The 20,413-nt window shown below is 42.5% G+C and overlaps 1 long non-coding RNA gene across 1 annotated transcript in view; it reads left to right on the forward strand.

Annotated features, from left to right (window-relative positions):
• The window catches only part of LOC147445902 (uncharacterized), a 65,609-nt gene extending 49,038 nt beyond the window's left edge, over positions 1 to 16,571 (forward strand). The window contains exons 2-3 of the long non-coding RNA XR_015189816.1: positions 15,211 to 15,349; positions 15,430 to 16,571. This is a non-coding gene — a long non-coding RNA (uncharacterized LOC147445902). The remainder of the gene's footprint in view (positions 1 to 15,210; positions 15,350 to 15,429) is intronic.
• Positions 16,572 to 20,413: the final 3,842 nt, after the last annotated feature.

The following is a 20,413-nucleotide window of genomic DNA, read 5'->3' on the forward strand; positions in this document are numbered from 1 at the left end:
TGCCTTTGTCCATTGTCTTTCTATTGGTTTCTTCAGTAAGCATACTTCCTTCTACACCTGCTATGTTCAAACCATCTGGAGATGTAGAATTACTCAAAGCTATGCGAAAAGTGTCCCAACTTTCCGGCAATGTGATCAACAGGAACATATAGCTCTAACAGGTTCATCAAACTTGACACCTTGAGCTGACAACTGAGTGTAGATTGTGTTGAATTCATTCAGATGATTGGACATAAGTGTCCCTTCTTTCATCTTCAAGTCAACAAGCTTCTTAAGCCAGTATACCTGTGAAGCTGCACTCTGCTTCTCATAAAGATCACTCAGCTTTAACCATGCTTGATAAGCCGACATCTCGTCTGCTACATTGAAGTAAACGCTTTCTGCCAAAGTCATCTTAATGGTAGAAAGTGCCAATTCATCCATTTCGCTCCATTCATCTTCGTCCATATCTTCTGGTTTTATCCCTTTGAGCTTTATACGTTTTATCTGCTTCTTTTGTACCAACACGTGCCAAATCTGCTTCTTCCACAATGGGAAATTGGTTCCATCCAGCTTCTTGATATTGTAAAGAGCATTGTCCTGTGATCCAGCCATAGGTACGCTTCATAGTAGTTTACTTTCCGGGGAAAAATTCGGCAGAGTTTCCCCTGTAAATTGACCTCTGAACCAATATCAACCTGTCAAATGAACCAAGAAAGCTTCAAATTCTGCATAAATTTCGGCAGTCTCCTTTGTAAAATGGCTCTGGTGTACTCAAAAACAGACCAAAAAACAGCTCAAAAACACTGTCTCTCTGACACTATAAGCTGCGGGTAAACCTGTCCTGCACCTGTACTATCTCTAACTGTCCTGTCACTGTCCTGTAAGCATAGACTGTGACAATGCCTCAACGGCAGTAAAGCAAAGATGCAATCCCAACTGTCTAACTCACAATCAATACATCCTAGCTGCCTATCTAAGGGTGCTCGAGGGATCGCTCCAAGACCTGTATCACCGAAAGGATCTCAACATTCGAGAATCCCCCAGCTCAATAAAACCTCACTCGACCCTCAACAAAGGCTGCAGTAAATCTGACAGTACATAGACTTCCCACAAAGTCATACATCCACAAATTTCCCAGTATATGCTGTAACCGCTGCGGTGGTTGTTTGCTGCGTGACTCACAGCCAGCAAACCCTCAACAGACATACATCATCTCTGACAATACATCCCATGTGGAAGTACCTGCAATGTCAGCATGAAATCTGGAATATCAAGCAGCAAACACAAGCTACCTGATGAACTAGTGGATGTCGCCTACAGTCTGTGTGTAGATGCACCCGTGTCGTATGTGACACGCCTCCAAGAACTGTGAGCCGTCCTTCGATGTGTAGACAACCACAAATCAACACTCTGGGAGTGTCGATATCCTCAGCACCTGCAGTCGTAGGCCAAAAACCCCAAATTTGCAAAGTCGGATCTGCACCCGTCGAGACCACGTAGTCGAAAATGGCCTACGTAGACCTTTGTCGAAGCCGAACGGTGGCCGAGATGACCTCAGAATGAAATTCTGACAACACCGAGCCCTTTGGACTCACCCACGAGATTTGGGGCCGTATCTTCGCCTGTCGAATTTCACTCCAATCTGAGTTGGTGACTCTAGCCTCCTGCAGTGCTGCCCCGAGCCTCGATCTGAGCTCTGATACCAGTTGAAGGAGTACGAGCGGAAGTGCGACGCGAGAGAGAGTGCGAGAAGAAGAGCACGACGATATAGTGAACTCGCTCTACTGTAATGTGTAGAGCATAGTGAATTCTTATTAGGTTTTTACAAAAGAATATGTGTACATACCTGGCGGCCCACCCACTTACCTGGGCGACCACATTGGGCTTTATACCCCAACAGTTTCAAGGCTTTAAATGCAGCCATGTAGATCATTGTTTGTATACAAAAAGGGATGGAGATGGTAGTCCCATCATTCTTGTTCTGTATGTTGATGACATGCTGCTTGCTGGGAAACATAAGACTAGTCTTGATGCTCTGAAACGTAAGCTAAATTCAACATTTGCTATGAAGGATTTGGGTGATGCAGAGCATATTTTGGGCATGCGTATTAAAAGAGATAGAAAGCTGAAATTGTTGTTTTTATCTCAAGAAAGGTACATTGCAAAAGTACATGAATTGCAAAAGTACATGACAGGTTTAATATGGCTAATGCTAAGCCTCTTGGAGTACCTTTACCTCCATACACTAAGTTTAGCAAAGCAAATTGCCCAAAGGATGAGGTGGCATTGAAAGCCATGAAGGGAATCCTATATGCATCAGCTTGTGGTTCTTTTATACATGCTATGGTTTCCACTCGTCCCGACATTGCTTATGCAGTGGGAGTTATTAGTCGATACATGTCGAATCCTGGCAAAGCGTATTGGGAAGCTGTCAAATGCATTTTGAGATATTTGAAAGGTACACAATCAAAGTGTATTTGTTATGGAAAAAGTGACTTAAAGTTATAGGGATATTGTGATGCAGACATGGCAGGTGACATGGATACCAGGAAATCTACCAGTGGATATGTATTTGCCATTGCTGGTGGTGAAGTCTCTTGGTGTTCTAGGTTGCAAAAAATTGCGGCATTGAGTACTACTGAGATTCAGCCCCACAGAGGCTTCAAAGGAGGCCATTTGGTTGGGCAAACTTGCAAAAGAACTTGGCATGCCTGCTCATACACCCGTGTTGGGTTGTGATAGCCAAAGTGCTGTCTATTTAGCCAAAAATGCCATGTTTCATGCGCGTACCAAACACATAGATGTGCTGTACCACTTCATATGTCAGGTATTGGAGGATGGTGTAGTCACCTTGACTAAGATCCATACACAGGATAACCCTGCAGATGTTCTCACCGAGAGTCTTGCTAAGGCTCAATATGAGCATTGCATACATCTGGTGGGAGCTGGTTAACTTAAAGGCGTCATTTATGCCTTTAAGTGGGAGGTTGTTGGGTTAAAGGCCTAAATAACCCCGTTTTGTACATTTTTATACTTGGTCTAGGTTCACATTGACCCTGGACAAATTCTTTTAAAGTCACTTATAATAAAAGTGGGAAAACCTAAAACTCACTTATTGAGTTTCCCCAAAAACGTGAGCTCTCTCTCTCTGCCTGCTTCGATCCCTAGCGCTTCCTTTCTGCTGCACTCTGCCTCCTGCTTCTTGACCCAATCCTGCACTACATCGCGACGCGCACCTACCGGTACCCTCTGCTTCGCGCTTTCATTGTGGTCACACCAAGGTTGCTTTTTCTTACCTCACGTCGATTGGCCGGCCGCTAAGTGCACGGTCCGCTCTCAATGAGTGAAAAGAGGCACAAGGGGAGGCTGGACAAGTCCTTCTTTCTTGGGTTTCCTGTCACTCTTCAAAAACATGATTAGGAATCGACATGTCTAAGAGGTCTTGGGTTACATGCAACTACAACAAGCAAAAAAAAATTTATGTGGTTCTTTCCTTGAGTGATACAGAACACTGCCAAAGCTTTGATACCAATGTAAGGTGCCGCGGAAGTGAATGTTGAACTTTGCTCAAGATGAGTGCTCCGAACTGTGCTCAAGGGTTTCTTTTACTTACGGAAGGGAGAGCCTTCTGTTCCTTTAGTGAGAGAGTGCAATGGACACAAACAAAGTGGATGAACACTGTGAGTGAAGGTGCTGAGACTGAGAGATAGAGAGAGCAGAGAATACGACACCAGAATGTTGTCAAACCCTCCTCCGAAGGCCCTTCTCTCGTTGGCGAGAGAAGTCTATGCTATTGATTGCAGAATCTGGTACAAGATGCTGATGCAAATCTAAATGGTGCTATGTTGAGGGCGACAATGCTAAGGCTGAAAACTGAATGCTATGAGTCGGTTCCTGCCGCGCTAAGTTGGGGCTGTCCCGTGTACTTGATGCCTTGCTGAAAACGATGTCTAACTGTCTCTAAAAACACTGAAGTCTCTATGCTGAAAAACGCGAGGTTCTGCTACTTCAAAGCGCTGAATTGGCTGCTTGAAAACGCTGCAGAAGATGGCTGAAATTGTTAATCTATGGGGCTGAATTCACTGCTGCAAAAACGCTGCAATGCTGACTCCAAAACGCTAGTCTTAGGTTTCAAAAACACTAGCTTGATTGCTGAAAAAACGCTGGTTTTTACTGCTGAAAACGCCAGGCCTTGAAGGGTTCTTGCTTGAGAGAGCAGGGAGATGCCTGTTGCAAGTCTGTTGCCTGTGCACTTCCTCAACTTCTACCAGAAATGCTAGCGCTGGTTTTCTTATATCTTATCTTATGGAATTTGCCCTACCTGATTTTCTAACAAAAGTCACTTAAAATAATAAGTGAAAAACATCAAAAATAGGAAAAATAGGTTCTGTGCATTGGAAAATGCTCCTGATGGATTTTGATGGTAATGCTGATGATCAAGCTGTGTGCAACCAGAGGATATGCATCTACATTAAGTGTCTGGATATGCACGGTGTGCAAACAAACTCACAAAGGTGCCAGATCACTTCCTATTCTAGACTAACTTGATTGAACTGAACCCTGGTCATGCTATAGCTTGTTCACGGACACATAGGGTTGGATGTGTCACGTGACATAGATCTCACCTATCCGCAGCAGATCCTCGCTGTACCATCGAGTTAGCCAGCGTTTTCAAGTTCAGCCCACTATCTGCATATTTCATCATCTGCGTTTTCAGCGCATGGTCGTCGCCATCGCCGTCCTCGCCGACACAGTATCAATATTCAACAGAGAATCAATGTTTCGCAGATTTCAGCTTTTCAGTCCTAGCGTTTTTCAGATTTCAGCCCATCCTCGTCGTCGTCATCAATGTCATCGACATCATTGGCAAGTCCATTGCATCTAGACCATTGTACCAAATTTGTGCAATCAATAGCATAAACCTCTCTCACCATAGAGAGGGGGGTCCTTGGAGGAGTGTTTGAGAACCGTCTGGTGTCGTATTCTTCTCTCTCTCTCTCTCTCTCTCTCTCTCTCTCTCTCTCTCTCTCTCTCTCTCTCTCTCAGTCTCAGCACCTTCATTCACAGTAGCATTCACTTTGTTTGTGATCATTGCACTCTCTCACCAAAGGAACGGAAGGCTCTCCCTTCTGTAAGTAAAAGGACCCTTGAGCACAGTTCGGAGCACTCATGTTGAGAAAGAACAACATTCACTTCCGTTGCAGCTTACAGAAGTATTGTGTGTTCACATGATTAGTCAACATGCATTGTTCGAGTTTCTCATTTGTGACGGTTTTTTGTATTTTCGTCACCGTCTTTATGTGTTCCCTTTTCACAGGGATGGCGTATTGTACGATGCACATGACTCACGGATGAGCACGGATGTATGCGGATTACTCTCGAACTGGAAAAAGGTTTGTTTTCAAGGAATTCACATTATTTACCGATTGTTCGTTTTGTCAATCGCTTTTACATGTCTCTTCCTTGGCATGACACAGTCTTGGAAAGAGCACGAGAATGATCGTCCATCAAGTATCGGCATTTCCGTTGTGATTTGCCACAGTTGATAGGTTTAGGTCGAAAGGTCAAGATTTGATCTCACTTTTTGCGTGTGTTTGGTGAGCTGTTTGGCACTCTGTCACTTTGTTCATCTGCATTGCATGCACAGTCTTTTAGGAATACTAGTATTTTCCAGTTACTCTACATGGAATGGATATGTTTATGGTTTTGTGTTGGCAATGGTTTCAAGAATTTTCCTCCTTGGAGATTTTTGACGAATGCAGTTGGAGCATTGAAGCCGCCACAGATCACTTTGTGTCGCTTTCGGCGCAGCCCAAAGAAGCAAGCATTGTAGACCTTCATGAAGTTGAAGTATCGCACGACCCACGCATGAGCGTGGGCCGGTGAAGCGTTCTTCGTAGGATTCCAGGAGTTGTTGGCGCACTCGCTCGACACCATGCAGCTCGGTACTAGTAGTTTCTAACTTTGAAAAGGAGGGGACGTCACGTGCACATCTAACCCTATGTGCATGTGGACAAGCTATCTCAGGTCTAGAGTTTAGGTCAGCTTAGAACGTGTTTTGGCACCCTTGTGAGTCTGTACGCAGGCCGTGCATGTCCATGCACTTAAGAGTAGTTGCATATCCTTTGATTGCACATAGCAGGATCATCAGCATGACATTCAGTATCCATCAAGAGCTTTCCAGAGTATAGAACCCTTTTTCCCAAAATACGCATTTTTCACTTATTTAGTAATAAGTGACTTTTGTTGGAAAAGTAGGTATAGGGAAAATTGCTAAGGGATTATAAAAGAAACCTAGCGCTAACAGTTTTAGGCAGAAGAGAGACAAAAGAAATTCCAGTAACTTGCAGTGCTCTCTCCTCACAGCAAGATTGACAGAAGACAGCCTAGTGTTTTCAGCCTTTTTGGAGCAGACCTCTAGCGTTTTCTGCTACAGATCAGTCTTGCGTTTTCATTTTGCAGATCAAGCCTAGCGTTTGCAGATTCCGGTGCCAGATCAACCAAGCACAACAACGTTTTTAGTTTTCAGCACTTAGTCATTGCAGGTTTAGTCCCTAGCCTCGCAGATCTCACCTACACGTAGCAGATTCTCTCCGTACCGTCAAGTCAACCAGCATTTATAGTTTCAGCCCGCTGTTTTCAGATTTCAGCATTTGCATTTTCAGCACATTGTCGTCGAGTCGTTGCCATCGCCATCGTTGTTGACAGTGTCAATATATAATAGAAAGTCAACAATTTGCAGATTTGAGAATTTCAGTTCTAGCGTTTTCAATTTTCAGTCCGTCCTCATTGTCATCATCATTATTGTTGACATCATCGGCAAGTCCGTTGCATCTAGACTATTGTACCAGATTTGTGCAATCTATAGCATAGACCTCTCTTGCCATAGAGAGCGGGCCATTGGAGGAGGGTTTGAGAACCACTGGTGTCGTATTCTTCTCTTTCTCTTCTCTCAGTCTCAACACTTTCATTCACAGTAGCATTCACTTTGTTTATGATCATTGCACTCTCTCTCTAAAGGAATGGAAGGCTTGAGCACAGTTCGGAGCACTCATCTTGAGCAATATCAACATTCACTTCCGCTGCATCTTACACTTTTCCTTGCCCTTCTATTTCCTGAGTATTGCCTTGTCAAATCTCAAAAGCACTCAATCTCCGTTGTTAAAGTGGAGTCAATGTCAATGCTTATCAACAACTTTCTTCTGCTTGTTCTTGGATTTCCGAACAACAGCTTTCACCTGCTAGCCTTTATCGTGGCTGAGTATGCCCATCTTCTCCGGAGGGTGATAGAAACCTTGCTCGTTGGTTTTGTAGAGTACGTGCAAATCATGAATGATCTTTATACAAACCTGCACCTACTCTTGGGCACCGACGACGTAAGTAGGGATGTCATGTAACAAACTTGGACACCCCAAGTCAAGATTCTACCGCAACATAGCAGAGATTTACTTCAAAACCGTTCACAAGAGACGACACGGCCCTGTGTAGTTCCGTGCCAAGAGGTACTGGCCCTAAAGATTGGCGCCCCTTCTGGAAAAATTCGGATCTGTGGCATACTGATTAATCATGTCCTCAAAGCTTCTATGATGAATCGCGAAAATAGCCAAAACTAACGGCTTCTGAGACAAAGCATCTGCCACCAAGTTTTTCTGTCCCTAAACATGGACAATCTGGAAGTGAAACTGTGACAAGATGTTAGCCCATCGCATCTGCTTTTTCGAAAGCTGTTTCCGTGACAAGGAGTAGCGTAAACTCTGATGATCAGTGAAGATCGTGAAGTCGGCTCCAAATAGGTAATGTCGCCACTGAGTAAGAGTAAGGATCACTACCAAAAGTTCTTTCTTATAAATCTATGTTGTCAATTCTAGCCTTGAAAACAATCGGCTTTCATAGACAATCACATGGCTTTCTTGCATTAAGACCACTCGCAGACTATGACCACAAGCATCACAATATACTTCAAATGACGTTTGCAAATCCGACAAAGTCAATACTGGTCCACTAGTCAATTTCTCGTTTAGTGTCTGAAAGGCAGTCACCTTTGCGGGTCCCCACGAGAAAGGGACTCTTTTCAGTGTCAAAATGTGCAAAGGGGAAGCTACATCTCCAAACTTTCGAATGAACCGCCGGTAGTAAGAACACAAGCCCAAGAAGCTTCTACTTCATTAACATTTTTCAATCTGGCCAATCATGTATAATCTCAATCTTGGGTGGGTCCATCTGTACTTCTGCTGCCGAGATGATGTGTCCCAAAAAGTGTATCTCCGGCAAGAAAAATTCAGGCTTTTTGGCATTGATAACTGCTCGGTTAACATGGTCAGGTGGCCGGTTCGGTGGCATACTTCCAAGAATTAGATCAATGGTGTGATCCTCAGGACGAGATGGTGGCAACTCCCCTGGCAGGCCCTCAGCATGTGTGTGGAGAAAATCTTGGCGTTCTTTATCAAGTTCAAGCATGTTCGTTGTGTTCATCATTTAACTCTTTCAAGTAGATCGAGTAAACAAAAAGACTGGATTTCATTAATTTGGAAATGATCGAAGCCGATACAATAGGGAAAGACTCGCCCTTCAATTTCACATTAAGTACAATTTTTCGGCCCTTTTCATTCGTCAAGGTTGCTTTCTTTGCCCGATAGTCAACCACGACGTTGTTCTTATGGTACCAAGGGACTTCTAGGAGGACGTCACAGCCTTCCAAAGGCATGATGTAGAAGTCATCGTGCCCTAAATACCCCTGACAATGCAGCCGAAGTTTGCCAATGACAGGTGTAATGGCTATGTCCCATCCGGGTGCCGCGAGAACTGCCTCAGCTGGTGGTCCCATCCTGTCGGGTGTAACCTCGAGCTGCGTTGCCAATTCAGATGAAATGAAGTTTGCCTTGGCTCCTCCATCGAAGAAAATCAGGGCTTTGCGATCTTTCACCTTGCCCCAAGCTCGACAAAGTTCTGTACTTTCATCAATCAGGCTTGGGTCAGTACCCATGCAATTTGGTACCAATCCTGCTTTCATCTTGCCTTTTCTGCCACCTTCCTCTGCTGCTCTCAAACTCTCTAGCCTGTCTTCAATCTGTTGTTGCTGTGCCTTTTTGAGGCACTTTGTGGAGGTGTGCCCATGTTCCCCACAACCAAAACACTTCCCCTCTCTGATATAGTTCTCTCTTTCTCGAAGAGTCAGTCAGGGTCGTGTATCCTTATCCTTCTTTTCTTGAGAACTTTTTCTCTTTCTACTTTCATTGTTAGAGGTCTGTCTGGTTCTTTAAGTCAAGATCTCATCAGTGGGGTAAGTTAAATTTCCCGAATGTATCGAGAAACCTTGTTTCGCATGAACCATTAATTCTTGGATAGAATTTGACTTTTGTTCTATCCAGTAGTCTCGGATCTCTGTAGGGAGTCCGCAACAAAACCGCTCAATCTGTTCCTTAAAAGAGACCTTAAATGAAGAGGTTGGTAGAAAAGAGTCCCAAAACCTCTCACAATAAGCATCCAGAGAATCTCCCTTGGTCATCCGAAGATGGTTCCAAGCGGTTCGTATATCCCGTTCGTACTCTCGGGTCAGCCAAGAAGAAATAAAGAGCCTTTTGAGTTTCAACCACTTGGCTGGAGCTTCTTTCCTCTGAAGAAGAGTGGACCACCATGTTCAAGCATTTTCTTTGAGAAAAGATGCAACCCTCCTAATCTTGGAGTGCTCTGAGCAATGCCCTCCAGAGAAGGCTTTGTCAAACTGTTGGATGAAGGCCAAAGCCCTCGGAGCATCTCGGAATCCAGAAAAGGGTTCAAATTTTATTGATTGTTCACCTTCTTTAAACTCTTCTGCTTTCTTGCTTTTATCTTCCAGGAAGTCATATTGGTTGGCTCTATAGAAGTGCTTCTTCTTTGCATAAAACATATGGTTATCTGAGTCCGAACTGTCAGAGGATGACTCCTCTGTATAGCTGTCAGAAATTGGGCGGAATCTGGATTTCTTTGCCTTTTTCTTGCCCTTTCCGAAGATTTTCTTTTTGCTTCGCTTTTTGCCTTTTCTATCCTCCTCGCTTGAGTCAGAAGAGCTAGAAGAACTGTCAGAAGAAGAGAAAGAAGAAGAACTGGGTAGTCCTTCAAAGCGTACGCACTTCTTCTACTTTCTTGCAATGCAAAAGAAGATTGACGGCCCAAATAACCAGAGTAGTCAGTCCCCTTCTTGCACTTTTTCACTTGCTTTTTGGATTGATTGTTCGCGTCCAAAAGCCGACTGATTTGAGTCTGAACCACCTCTTGAAGTTCTTGTTCTGTAAACATCCTCGGAGAAGGAGCTTTCTTAAGTACCGGCTTGATTGGTGGTTTGGTGGCTTGCTACCACTGAGTGTGCACTTCAGCGATGGATTGTTGAGATAAAAATTTTGCAAATTGAGGGTCTCTCGCAAATTTGATCACCTGCTTTGTGCACTTGTCAACCTACTGTCGACGTTCCATCTCTTGAAGTTCGTACTGAGTAGGCCTAGGTGGCCCGAATTCTTCCTCTGTTAACTTGGTTGAATCTTCTTCGTGATCACCTCCCGTATCAGCAAATGCAAAAGAAGTTGACTGATTCTTTTCGGTTATACTCTTTTTTTCTGAAAATGAGCTCTCTGGAAAGTTTGTAGGTGTTGCAGCTATTAAAATGGGGGTCTTTCTTATCTTTTATCCCCAAAAGTTTTCTCTCTCTTCTCAACCGACAAGGCTCTCTTTGTAGGCCTCTTTCAATTGGTTCATTGTTTGTCTTTTTTGGGTAGGAAATGAGGTGTCGGTGACCTTTGACCCAAGGGAGGGGGGTGTGGCAAGTGTCCAGGGGACCAAAATAAAGAACCAGGCGCATGCACAGGTAGTGGGAACCCAAAATTGACCACCTACCCCCCATGAAGCCCACGAGTCCCCATAGCCAAGCCTTGAGAGATCTCCTCTCACCTTTGATACACCCTTAATGGTGCCCCATCCTCCCCTTATACCCCCCACTTTTCCCTTCCCTCTTCTCATGTGGGATAATCCCAGTGCCACATGGCACATTCCTCCCACTCTTCCCCAAGTTTCTTCTTTCCCCACAAAAAATTTCCAGCTTGACCCCTTCTCAGAACCAACTCCCCGGGAGCATAGTGGACTGCTCCGACCACCATATGCAACATCGTAAAGCACGGTTCGGAGCCCATTACTTCCGCTATCTCCAGAAATTTAAAATCTCAGCATTTCAAATTTTAGATCATCAAGTTGACTAAGTCGCCTTTGTCGCATGTATTTGCAACCACTTTCTAAGTCGAGACCGCCCACTTCGGACGCACATAACTCATGATGTACAAGTCCGATTCACAAGCTATAAAGCACGGCTGAAAATGCTTATTGAAAACCATGTTTTGGGGACTTGAACAACCCAAAACATCAGCACCCAAATTCGGCAAAACCAAACCTTTGTAGATGAATTTTACATGGTCACTCCTAAGACTTGCAACACTATGTACACATATATACATGAGGCTAGTTAGCAAGGTTTTTGGCACAATCTACCAACTTTATACTCATCCAAAAAATTTCTGACAACGTGAGGACTTAAGAATTTTTTCTTTTAGAAGTTGTTGTTTGAAGTTTGATTTCTACGATTAAGTTTTTAAGATATCTTATCCTTTCTTGTTTAAAAGTTGAGTACTTGTTTTAAGCCAAGTAAGCTACGTCAACTTATTTTGTGCATGCCTTTTCTAAAAACATTTTTAATCTAACAATGTTTTGTTTTATCTAGTTTTGTTTCGTAGCAAATAAAGTCATTTAGTCTGTTTATTGTTGTTGTTGTTTTTTCCCCTTTTCTTTTCTTGTGTCCCTTGCTTTTATAGTTTTATGAGTGCTTTATTCCCTCTTATAATTCGTAAGTTCAGAATCTGAACTTATGAAGGAATATATTCTCATAAGCCACATCCAAATCTTTTACAAACATGTCAGCTTGAAAAACTTTATTTATCACTCGCACCATAAGTAGAAGCTTCTTGGCTCCTTCAACAATCTCAAAAGGTACCTTGCGAGCAGAGCTATGAGTGGTGTTATTGTAAGCAAACTCCACCAACGGCAAATAATCCCAGCGATTGGGATTATCTGATACATACACTTTCATAGATCCAAAAGTGCCAAATTCACAATCTTTGATTGCACATCTGTTTGTGGATCATAAGAAGAAGAGAACTTCAAAGTGGAGTGCAAATTTTGCCACAAAGCTCCAAAACAAACCGGACATCCTCGTATCCCAATCTCTAATAATCGACTTAGGCCGTCGAAGTCATCATCACAACTCACCGTAGTGGCCTTGGTAACCGGATCATGAAGGCGAAATCCATTGGACTCTTGGGTGTAGCCGATGAAGGTCATCTTCTTCGACTTAGGATTCAACTTCGTTTGCTTCTCCTTCAACACATACACGAGGGCCGGACACCCAAACACGCAAAGGTATGCCATAGAGGGCTTGCGTCCATGGTAAGCTTGAAACGGAGTCATAGAGGCTACTGCTGAAGTAGGTGATGTGCTCTGAAGGTAGACCGTCGTAGGACAAGCTTCTGCCCAAAAGATTTGAGCCAAGGAAGCATGCTCGAGCATCGTACGAGCCATCTTGATGATCATTCGGTTTTTTCGCTTGACCTCCCCTTTCTGAGGCAGTTTGAGGAGTGGTTAGCTGGCGTTGAATGCCCTTTGACTTGCAAAACTGCGTTAACTCCTTGGAATGAACTCACCTCGGTTGTCTAAGTAGAGAGTGACAAATTTGAGATCCTTATCCTTCTCTACCATAGGCTTCTAATCCTAAAATATGATAAGCACTCCGACTTGAGTTTAAGAAAATATGTCCAAGTGTACCTGGTAAAGTCATCCACGAGCATGAGCATGTACAAAGCTCTGCTAAAGGAATGAGTGGCTCAAGGGCCACAGATGTCTGTGTGAACAAGTGGAAGTGTCTTCGAAGCTCGGGTTTGAGCCTGCTTCGGAAAGGCGTCAAGATGTTGCTTGCCCATCTGACAAGCGTTGCAAACACTCCTAAGAGAGGGAATGCACGGATGCCTGCTCCATATAGGAATTATTCAAGCGGCATATCTAGTATGCCACAAAGAAGAAGATACCACGCCATGTGAGAGCAGGGTTGTGAGCTTGAAGAGGGCGTCGTCTCGCTCACCAGTTACCAACATTGTGCTAGTCGCAGAGTCAGAGATAGTAACCTTACCTCCTCCAAATAGTACCTGTGCCCCTTGGGCATCAAGTGAAGCCACTGATAGGAGGTTGAAAGCTAAGTCTAGTACATACAGAGCCTCCAAAGTACTGTAATGGGGATCAATCAAAGAACAAAAGATGGGTATATGGCCTGTACTTGAGATCAAAACTGTATGGGAATCACCAAGTGTGATGGATTGATCCAGTGAAGCCGTGAGAGAGTTGAACCAATCCCTGATAGGAGTCATATGGGTGGTAGCACCGTTGTCCACAATCCATGCTTGTGATTGAGAAGTCTGGGCCTTCTTTCCCTTGTCGCCCTTAATTAATAATGCGCAATCCGTGCATACAACACCTCCAACCCGAAACTCCGAGTGGCTCTCAATTTGCATGAGCTCAGGAAGAACCTCTTCCTAGGTTAGGGGTTCGGCTGGGTGAGAGCGAATAAGACCCTGGTAGTAAGAGTCAAAGCAAGGAGGGAGTTTGAAGAGCAGCTTGGCAATATGCTGAGTGGTCATGTCACCTTAAGATGCAACGAGATCGTCCCAGATCTCCCGCACCTTGCGAGTTAACCCTACCAAGGAGTTGAATTGATTGTACCGTAGGAGCTAAAGCTCCCGCTCTAGCCGAAAGGTCTTGGAAACAGATTTGTCCTCGAATAGATCTAGAATGCGTTGCCATAAGCGATGAGAATGCTCCTTCGCTCGTAGTTTCTATAAAACCATGTCTGAAAGGTTCAGAAGGAGGAATGTGTACACTTATTTGTCATTGCTGACTTAAGCATCGACATCTGCCTGTGAAACAGACCAACAATGACCACAGGCTTGACTACCTTGGAAAGATTCGTAAGCCAATCCCAGAGTCCATTGTAGACAATGAGGGTCTTGATCTTTCTCCTCCGGATGTTGTAGTTGGAGTTGTCCAATTTGGCTGCCTTTGAGAAGATTGACAATCCATAAGCTGCTCGACTAGCCTGTTGTCCACCCAAGAAACAATTGCTAAGGTGCTGAAATCGCTGCTATAGTGCAGAAATTAGCGAGCTTGTATGCCATCGATCGGTACAGGAGCGTTGCAAAAATCGGTATTGCGGATCTTGTGTGTATCTCATCCGTCTAGGGGCTGAAATCGAAGAAAACATCAAGTAACAAATATCCAAAACAGTGTCGATAGATAGAGGTATACTTGTCAAAAGGCACTGGGGCCTAGGAGATAATGGAGGGGGGTACAAGGAAAGACGAGACCTGTGTTCCTCAGCTCTAAACCTTGGAAAACTCAACCCAAAGCTGAAAACACATCAAGAGTCTGAATAACTGAAGCTAATCACAAGAAGTTATTACCCTGACGTAAAACGGAGGCAATAAGGGGGATAGGGGTGGAGAGGGAACTCTGCTGTATGCAGAAGATTTTCCTTTCCACTGCTGAAATAACACAAGCATGTACAAATGCTTAGTGGTCTGGAAAAACAAACGCTAGGTTCCTTTTCTGAAAAGTGCTAGGGGCAAAAAATGTTGGAGTTTTTTTGCCTGGAACCGCTAGAGCACTGAAACATTGGAGTGTATGCAGTTTCCGCGATAAAACACTGTTGTTTGCTCAATACTTGCATCCAAATGCTCAAACGTTGGGGTTTGTGCTCCCCAACACTAATGATGATACCATGAGAGAGAGAGAGAGAGGAAGAAGAAGAAGAAGAGAGTTTTAGCGTCGTAGGAAACTATCCCAAGAGACCTTAAAGATCTAGCCGACGAGGAGTTGAACTCAAGACTTGTTATGAGAGAGAGAGAGAGAGAGAGAGAGAGAGAGAGAGACGGAAACACTGTGGATGAACCAACACTAGATGCGTGGTGGCTTCCTGGCCAAACTATACAGTATGCATAAACTTGAATGATATGTACAAGGAGTGCCCCCAGACCATATATAAATGCAAATTTTAGATCGTGATCTTGTGGTTGTGTTTACTCTTGTGCTTGTGCGTGTGTTTGTGTCAATTGATTTGCTTTCTGTTGCACTCTCTGACACTTCAAAACTAATTGTGTGATTTAACAGAGAAAGCCTTACACTTGAGGCGACGAGAAGAGATATCATGAGTGGTATACAATGAATGAAAAGAAGAACAAAATTTTTTATGAAAGAGTCCTTAGGGCTTTTCGTAGAGACTGTAAACGTGAGTTTGTGCATGTTCCAGGTAAGTTTTTGATATTGTCTTTTTTTAATCACATTTTTCTTTTTGGTCCCTTTATTGATACATATATTCTTTTTTGCAAGGATGTCGGTTTCATGGAACGCGTGTACTAAAGGGTTTCTATCATGGCTATAAATACTTTGGTAGATTCTATGACTTTTGTTTGGACGGGTGTACTACGTTGGTGATGGGCAGGTAAGTATAAAAAAAGTTTACATACACATATTTTTTAATAATTAGATGGTTATGTATCTCCTCTTAATACAATTTAATATGCTTGAGAATATAATTGGTTTTCTAAATATTGACTATTGTGCTCAATGTGGAGAGTCTCGAAGAGGTATTACTTAGGGCAGACAAGACTCTAAATGAGGTGAGCATTTGTCTTTTCAATCAGTTTTATGAGTATTTGTGTTCAAGTTTGCTTATCTCTACAACTTCTTAGTACCAATGAGGTGGTGACGAGCTCTGAATTCTAATGGTTATCCTTGTTTGACTTTGAGTATTCTCACTCCTTTTGTTGTTTGTAAGTCAATCTCAACTCTATGTGTATGCTCACATAACAAAGATGTTGTTTCCATTTAATGATACTGACGGGCGTTTTAAATTGGTATAGTGGAATGCCAGCTAGTTTTGATAACGATTATAACTCCTCCATCTTTCCAACATCTCAAAAATAGTAATTAGAAGCAAGTGCCTAACCCAATAGCAAATATTATTTGATACTAAATTCTACAGATCTAATATTTAATGTTTTAATAACCATGAGTCCTAATTTTAGAGTAGCTTGTACAATGAGTTTGAATCAGTTTGTACACTTCAATTATTTCATGGCATGCATTGTCTAAACAATGTTTGTGATAGCCAGTATACATGGTATAAGTACTAACATATAAGGCTAAGAATTCAATGTGAGAACTTCATGTAATTGACCAAGAATTGCTTCAATTTATAGGTGAGAGGCTAGATGCTCAAAGTGGAAAGAGATGTCTCCATTTGACAAATTTCAACTTCGAGTAGACAAACATAGGACACTTGCGAGTGTGGAATATCACACATGCAGATTCCATACTTTCTTCTAGAGAAAGAAGCCTTCAACGCTTTTACTTGAAAATCTACGAAGTTTTTAAATGCAGTTGAAGCAACAAATGTTACTTGCAATGTTAGAAGCTTTTTTTTGCCGTAAGAAAGTTTTCCATCTATACATTTTGCATAAAATATTAAGTCCTTAGAATCTAACAGTGATCAAATTTGGAAGCATATGTTTTGTTTTTTTAATCTTGAAGAGCTAGTTTATTATTATGAATCTTCTCACCACTTCATGGGTCATCTAAGCCTCATGATAAACAACCCGTGTGAGAGAGAGCCATGTGCGTGTTTGATAAAATTTACCGCTTGACTAAATTTTATAATCTCTTGAAATTCTCATCTATGATGACTTGTTTGCTCGTTATAGCAGTGTAACACTCTTGACTAGAAATTGAGCATTTAATTACATTCTAAATGTATAAAAAAAGATATAGTAATACACACAAAAATGTATCTCATTTTGAAGGTTCAATAACATCAAGCTATGAAACTATCGAACCATTATGAGTAGATGATGATTGATATTAAGAACTAAATACGTTCCTCAATCTTGAGTTTCCCATTTGTTTTAGACCTATTACCTTTTCATAAGCTGAAGACAATTCTAGATAGCGCCTGGAAAGCTCTTCTAGAATTACATTTAGAAACCTCATGTGTAAGGATTCTAGTTACTAATCCTTAATTAAGTACTTAAATTCATGATTAAGACTTAAGAAACTTAAACTTGACCTAAAGATAAGACTTAGAAGACTCTGTGTGTGATTGATTGATTCAAAACTGAGTACAATAAGCTCCTTATATAGGAGATGAAGAGACATTAGTGAAAAGACACGTCTCATGATGAAGAGACATGACTTTAGACGTAAAGACACATGCTTTCGGCGAAAAACTGCAACCATTGGACGAAGAGTCGCAACCATAGAGCGAAGAGGTGTGACCAGCCATTAAAGGAGTGTGGCTTTTGGCGAAGAGGCATGTCTCTTGAGTGAAGGGTCGTGACCATCTAAGCGTAGGGGTCCTTCTTGGCATGACACTTCGTATATCTAGAAGTAGGAGTAGGTGTAATACTGTAACATAGTAACAATTGTGACATTCCCTCCCATTTAAAATAAAACCCAGGGTAGTTATAGAAGCTCCGATAGAAGGAAATGTATTGTTGTAGTGCTTCTGCATCCAAAGTTCTTTCTGTTAAGTCCCACGTCATGACACTGTTATTGACTATAACTATTTTGCCAAGCTGAAAACTGATGATATCTACAACTTGATTAATGTCTTTGTCAAATTCATTTGTAACTTTGAGCTTTATCCAATAAAAGATTGAATCTTTATCTGCTTCTAGTAAAACTATTGGTTATTTGACTTGAGTTTTCTATTGAGTAATGACCACTGATTGAAAATCTGCAAGGTATTTCATTGGTTTGTTTGGAACACTAAAATCCTCCTAAAGAGATGTCGTAGAGTGAGACAGAGTAGTATTTGGAGATACATCTATTTCTAAGGGTTTATCAGTGAAACAAGTTGTGTCCAAAGATTCAATTGCAGCTACTAAAGTCATGTTGCAAGAGTATGCCTCTGATTTATCCTTTGAAACACTGAAGGTAAGGATTGATATCTTCAAGTTTGAAGAATTATCATTCACCATAGCATCTGGTATCTGTTCACAGAGAGAGACTTTATTCTGCAAGGGCGGTGACCAGGCAAGCTTTTTTTTGTCTGGATCACGGCCAAAGGAGTCATGTACTTGTCCATTGTCACACAAGAACCAAAATCTTCTGAATCTTCAGCTATTTCAATGGGTATTAAGGCTTTCAATTGAGAAGGGGGAGGCAGAGGGAGCTGTTGCCTCTTAGATCTTGAAGGATCTTCTTGCACAAGGAAATAATCAATACATCTTCAACTTTATCAACATCAGACAAGAAAGACTTAAATGTAAAGCATGGCTCGCGTAGGGAAACTTGTCCAATGTCGTGGCATTCACGACGAGTACTTGACTAGAGCCAGATATATGTGTCACTAAGTAAGCCCATCTTGATATCGTTAATGATCCTTGGGAAGCTTCATGTTACTGCTTTTGTTGCTGATGATTCCAATAAGAAGTTGGCTGCTTAGAACTGTAGCATTTCTAAGAATATTCATGCTGAGAATTTTGTTGCTCGCACGAAGGTACTTTGTGTCTAGTTGTCTCTGAGAAACCATGCTTTGGATGAGAAAATTTGAGTTTCGAAGTCTTTAGTTTGAGTGGTTTTTCTTGGTCAACCACTGAAGCTTTGAAAGCAGATGGCAGAGAAGTAGCTTGTGTAGTCCGAGAAGCAGTTGGGTAACTCCGAGAAGAGGTTTGCATCTGCATTTGATCCAAGAGAGTGTGAATTGATGCGAGGCTCCTGGAAAGTGCAGCCATCTACTCTCTTGAGAACTGCTATCGGTTTCTCGGGTATAATATTGTCGTTGCCATCTTGTGATCCAATCATGTTGATTCTTGAAATACAGTAAATGGAACTATGGCATATCCTATTGTATGGGGTCTCGCTAGTGTTGTTAGTGGGTCTTGCAAGGCCGGTGCAAGAAGTGGGAGCTTTGTTGCGGAAACCAAGGCGAGAGCACGAAACTCTGGTTCAGGTTCATATGCCGGCCCTAGAAGAGGCTCTAGCTCTGAAAAACATTTTCTTTTTTGCGTACAGAAAGTGCATACATAGCTAGAGCTAGAAGAAAGAGGGAGGACAACATGAAAATTTTTGCAAATTGGAGTCTTATCATTTCTTACGCTGCTAGCTGGACGATTTTCTCCAATGCTGTCTTGGTTTATGTACGATGCTGGTTGATGGTATTTTTTTTCTTTTTTAAGTATAACAGTTCATACTGATTAAAAAAGTTGGGGCAAGCTTGTAGGGTTTGGCTGGCCACTTTGGGACATTAAAGTTACTAGGCAATCAAATTTTAATGTGAAAATAGGGGTTGGATTTTAATTACGTATGCTGCCTGCTACTCACGTAAAAACCAGCAAAAGTGGTTGATATTTCATCTGACAGTTCAACAAGGGTGTTTTTCTTGTACCGCTTCAGGCTGGAATTAGTTATCGCTTCAGCCAACAGTTAGGAGGTGACGTTTCAATACAACAGAGTAGAAAAATAGCCAGCATCAAGAGACATGTCTCTTGAGAAGGATGCCAGCATGAAAGAAAAGAGAGGGAAGGCTGCCAACACGATACCCTTCCGCGTGACGGGGTGCGAGTACAAGCTAGAGGGGTACTACCACATATACACAAGGTGGCGACACATGCTTATAGAGGTGCTCTCCATTTTCAAGGAACGACGGCCAACGAACACTCTCTCATATGCTCAATGCGCAAAGAACATGAATCACGGAGCATTAGCATGAATCAGAACAAAGGAGAGAGAACGAGTGCACTTGATTCCTTCTTCAGCCGGTTCATAACGACAAGACTGAATCTTCCATGGGGATGGGTGGTTTGGGATAAAGGACTCTCCTCGAAGCGTTTGTAAGAGAGTTTTTAGCAACCTTTGGGAAAGTAGAAAGAGCAAGAGTTGCCGAAACCAAGCTTTGAAAGTTACAATAGAGCCCTCTCGCTGGATCAGTCTATGCATCTAGACATTCCCTGTCCATTTAATGCAACATGTGGACTTTGAAAGGTGGCGAGCTGAACTGAAAAAATTTGTAGAATTGGCGTTCTAACCATCTGTTCATGGACGGAAGGAACTTGTCTTGAAGCCCCTGACTCTGCAACATGCAAGTACTCCCTATCTTGCTGGGACGCATGAAGTACTTGGGATTGAGCCTCAAACGGGCTCTACTGGCTGTATGAGTTTCCTTGTCTACTGTGGCACTGGTCGCGCTTGCAAAAACTCCATAAGCCTTGGGTTCTGCACCAGTCAAGTGAAAACATTCACAGCTTCAACCAACTGAGTCTTGAATGCATCATCTTCAAGTTGCCCAATCATAAAGCCCTACACTTGAGGAGCA

Source organism: Adiantum capillus-veneris, chromosome 12 (assembly GCF_014529385.1).
Source record: "Adiantum capillus-veneris isolate H3 chromosome 12, ASM1452938v2, whole genome shotgun sequence".
Classification (NCBI taxonomy): Eukaryota; Viridiplantae; Streptophyta; class Polypodiopsida; order Polypodiales; family Pteridaceae; genus Adiantum; species Adiantum capillus-veneris.